The following is a 5,124-nucleotide window of genomic DNA, read 5'->3' as shown; positions in this document are numbered from 1 at the left end:
TGTCTCTAGCTGCATATATTGCAGAAGATGGCCTAGTCAGCCATCGTTGGGAAGAGAGGCCCCTTGGTCTTGCAAACTTTATATGTCCCATATAGGGCAACGCCAGGGCCAAGAAATGGGAGTGAGTGGGCAGGGGAGCAGGGTGGGGGGGAGTGTATAGGGGACATTCGAGATAGCATTAGAAATGTAAATGAAGAAAATATCTAATAAAATAATTTAAAAAATTTGATATGATGCAGATTTGGGGACATTCTCCCAGGACTATAAACACATCACCACAGAACAGAGGCTTCATTGGCATATAGGCTTAATAAAATATTTTTTGTCAAACACTTTTGATTGGCATCATATTGTAAAAATACACTGGAGTATCATACAGTGCCACTTTTACATGATGCAATCCAGGAACTCAAGTCTGCATACAACTTTACAACCGGATCTGTGATGGTAGAATCTTTCCTCTCACTTTTTTTTGTTTATTGTGACCCTTGTATTATCTCCAAAATAAGAAACACCCGTCTTTTCTTTGGTATGATTTTTATCGTTGCATTATCACTGTTTGTTAGACAGATTGACTCTTTTAGGTTTGTTTTTTGATTTTTTTTGGACTGTGATCATGAACACTATGTGCCTCACAGCAGCAGCATGACGTCTGGGTAGTGGTCTTTGCTTCAAGGTACTGATTATCCAGAAAAAAGTCCAAATGGCAACTAAAGAGTAGGTCACTTAGGGCTTATCATGGAAGAGGGGCCAGAAAGACAATAAAAGCCAGAGACGGTAGATGACACAATGAAGTATTGTCTTCTGGACACAGCAGGACAGCTGAATATACAAACTCACAGCCTTGCAACAGCATGCACAGATTCTGAACAGACACAAGCCAGACCAAATCCTACTATGCAGATGAGGGTTGGGCAGACAACCCAAGCCTTAACAGTGAAGTTCTTTCAGCTGTTAGCTTTTGGGAGAGGGAGAAATGGTTTTCTCTTAAAAGAGTAGTCCTTGATACATTGACCACTCTCCAGTGACCACATATCCAAGAATATTTGAGCAGAAAAAATTGATATTGAAGGATTTAGGGTAAAATTTTAGGTGGGTAATGAAGAAGAAAGGATCTGGAAAGACTGGGGGTGGGGAGTATGGTAAACACATGTGTATGTTGCATGAAACTACCGAAGAGCTAATTAAAAATCACAGCATGCCACTTTGGCAATCAGAAAGCTATATGCATGCCTCTGATGATCAATTTCATGTCAACTTAGGTAGGTAGGCTAAAGCATGCAGATACCCATCTAAATATTGTTATGAAGGTAGTTTTTTTTAGATGATATTTATATTAGTATCAGGGAAAATTGAATGAGACAGATTATCCCTTCATGTTGTTCAATTGTTAAAAGCAATAACAGAAAACAAAACCAACACAAAACAAAATGGAAGTGAATGGACTAGGAGGGAATTATGTCTCAGAGCCATGAGATAACATCAGCTCTTCCCTGGGCCTCAGTCTACTGGTCTACCCTATAGACTCTGCATGTGGTTCCTCACAATGATGTATGAACTTATTCCTTAAACCTCATTAACACCACAGATTGTACATTGTAGGAGAAACTCACTTTACAGAATCACACCAGTTTTCAGATTATAATAAACATCTAAGCAAACAACCCCGTGGAAACTGTCACTATATTCACTGTTATAAAGTCTAAAAATTAGCCTTTTAACTGAATATTATTGCTCTTGCCTGTGACATCAACACATGGGAGACTGAGTCAGGAAGATTTCCATGTCTAACCTGTTTCCATTGTGTTTAAGGCTAACCTGTGCTCCATTGTGAGTTTCAGGCTAGCCTGGAAAAAAAAAAAACCAAACCAAAACAAAACAAAAAAACAAAACAACCCCCCCCCAAAACCCAAATAGGATAAAACAAAAACCCAGTAACAAAACCCAAATAAAATTTCTAGTTTTAAATGAAAATATGAAACATGTAAATGAAGAAATATGATCCATTCACAAGAGAACAAGCAAGTAATAGAAGGTGCCTTTGAGGAAATCCATTTGGTGAGGTTATCAGACAAAGACATCCAAACAACTCCTTTGAATGTGTTGGAATATGAAGGACTAGGGAAGGATATGATGACAATGTTCATCGAGTATAATGAGCTAGAAAGAAGTTAAACGTGATAAAAAAGAAACATGGAATTTCTGGATTTTAAATATATAATGATTGTCACAAAAAGCTCACTAGAAGAGTTTAGCAGTAGATTTGAACGGTCAGGAAAAAGTATATTTAAAATTGAAAATAAGTCAACAAAGATGTTACAATCTAAATAGAAAAAGAGGGAGAAGAAAAAGATAATCAGAAACTCAGAGACTGAAATCTCCACAATGAGGATACTACAAGGGAAGAGAAATAGAAATGAAGAGATAAAGAATACAATAAAACTCCAGATTTGATCAAAAACATCCATACACAACTCCAAAACTCAGAAAATATCAAGTAATAGAAGTGAGAAGTGACTCATACTGAGACACATAGTCAAAAATGCCAAGTTCAAAGATAGAAAGATTAGGTGATTTTTAAAGATCACATAATCACATTTTCACCTCTATTTTTCCCTTCATTGGCTTAAAACACTACTATATTAATCATGCATATTCTCACATTTTATATGGGAATAAACTAAATTAGAGAGTGGTGGTGTGAACGGGTAGTGGGAAAAAAACCTGTGAGCATCACTAGATGGCACCTCAGCCACAGGAATAAGTTCAGAGGGCCGGAAAGGACAGAAAGGTTACGATTTCAAAGTATATGTGTGTGTGTGTGTGTGTGTGTGTGTGTGTGTGTTTCTTATTTCCAAAAAACCTTAGTTTTTTGGAAGCATGTACGCTTATAAAAACAGCAGCACTAAGTACTGTAAGGGTTGGCAGCAGGACAGACCAAACTTCACAATCAGCAGAGACAGAGTGGGATGGGAATGACAGGCTGCAGGAGTCCCCACTTATGTGGGTTGTAGAACGGATCAGTGCACGTTGTTAATGTGGTTATTAGAGATTATGAGCTTCCTCATGGTATTGTCACACACACACACACACACACACACACATGCACATGCAGTTATACATGCACTCATACATGTATGTACACACACCACACTCATATATTTACATATATACATTTATAGACATGTATACACACACACACACACACATAAATTCTTAGCTCCCAATTTTATCTCTCTCTCATCATTTCTCTTTCTCTTCCTTAATAATTCTCTTTTCACATTTAATAGGGAACTGGTATACAAAATACATAAACATAGTTTCAAACAGAGTGGTTAAAATGAAAGACAATAATGATTGTGCACAGGATTTCATGAAGCATTTCTCCAACAGGAAATGAACAATAAGCAAATTTCTGGCTTTTTGTAATTATTAACAGGATTTAAAAAATTAAATTAATTTTTTTATCAAAATAGAATTACACTACTTTCCTCTCCCTATCCTTCAAATTTCTCCCATGACCCTCAAGTTAATAACCTTTTTATTTCAATATTATATTTTTAACACAACATTTCTGATAGCTGTAATGTTTGTACTTTTGAAACTTTGTCTTCACTTTATCCTAGGAGAATATTAATGCTAAATACAGAAAAAAAAATCTTCCAAAGCAATTAAAAGTGAGCAAGATTTTCTTACATGTACACATATGTAAACGTGTCATTTCTAAATATCTTTGCATGCTAGGTGTACATTATACATATTTGATAATACAGAAGTGCATTATCTATTTCTCTCATTCTCTGATAGAACTTAGAATAGTTTTGTCTAAACTATTAAAATCATCATATAGGACATAATTCATAGTAGAGACAGGCAAGTTATCTAAATCAAAATGATGCAAATTTTTAAGCGTAGTCTAGTACAAATGCATGTGTCAGAGGTTGGGCATGGAATTCAGCAGTAAAAATGTTTACATAACATGAGAGAGGCCTTCAGCCCTTGGAAGGGAGGGAGAGGGGGAAAAAAGACAGATCTCTTTCTATAAAAGTTTTAAAACTAGTTAGCTTTTGCTGAATGTATATACAAACACAGAATCAGACATACATTCATATACACTCACTCACAGAGTCAAACATGCACTCATACACAGATACTCTCTATCTCTCACACACACATGCACATATACACACAAACAACTCACACAAACTCATATATACACACTCATTGACACAGACACACACATTCACTCATACACACATACACACAATCAGGTACACTAACACACACTTAGACACTCAGACTTACACATACAATCAGACACACTAAAACAGTCAGACACACTAGCACACAAAGACACTCATTCACACACATACCAGACACATTGACATACATACACGGACACTAAGGCACACTCAGGGACTAACTCACACATACCCACACACCACTGCCTACTTGTTCTAGTTCTCTGGAGATCTTTAATTAGTCTTCCTAGAGAAAGGGAATGACACTTGTATTTTCAATATGAATTCATGAGTTCTCATTAGGTTATTTTTGATGTGGTTTTCTGAATCCCATCTCTGTGACATGAGTTCATTTAGGAGTGAACAAGTCAGAGCTCAGGAATCTTCATGAAGCCATGGACACGGATAAGTTAATAAAAGCTCTGGGAGAGTGAGACTTCTTGCAGATTACTTCCTGTATGTCCAAACAACTTTCTAGGTCACATATCTGTTTCAATGTTTTTTTTAATAACATGGCTATGACAATTTATTCAACCCTAGCCTAGTTGTCAGTAATGGATACAGTTCTGATATTGTTTCATTTAAGTGTTGAACACCTATTATTTGTCAATCATTATAAAAATTATGTAATTTCTATTTTTTTTTCCTTGAGGGGCTGAGGATAGAACTCAGGGTCTTAGGCTGGTGAAATGACACAGTGGAAAAGCCACTCGCTGCCAAGCCTGGCAGCCTGACCTGGGAGCTACATAGAAAAAGAAGAGAGCCCACTGCTGCTAATTGTCCTCTGTTGTAACACACACACACACACACACACACACACACACACACACACACACACACACACATACATACACACACACACAGACAGGCAGAACCACAAGTT

The sequence above is a fragment of the Mus pahari genome, chromosome 13 (assembly GCF_900095145.1).
Source record: "Mus pahari chromosome 13, PAHARI_EIJ_v1.1, whole genome shotgun sequence".
NCBI classification, from domain to species: domain Eukaryota; kingdom Metazoa; phylum Chordata; class Mammalia; order Rodentia; family Muridae; genus Mus; species Mus pahari.
The sequence above is the reverse complement of the archived record's forward strand: the minus strand, read 5'-3'. Positions refer to the sequence as shown.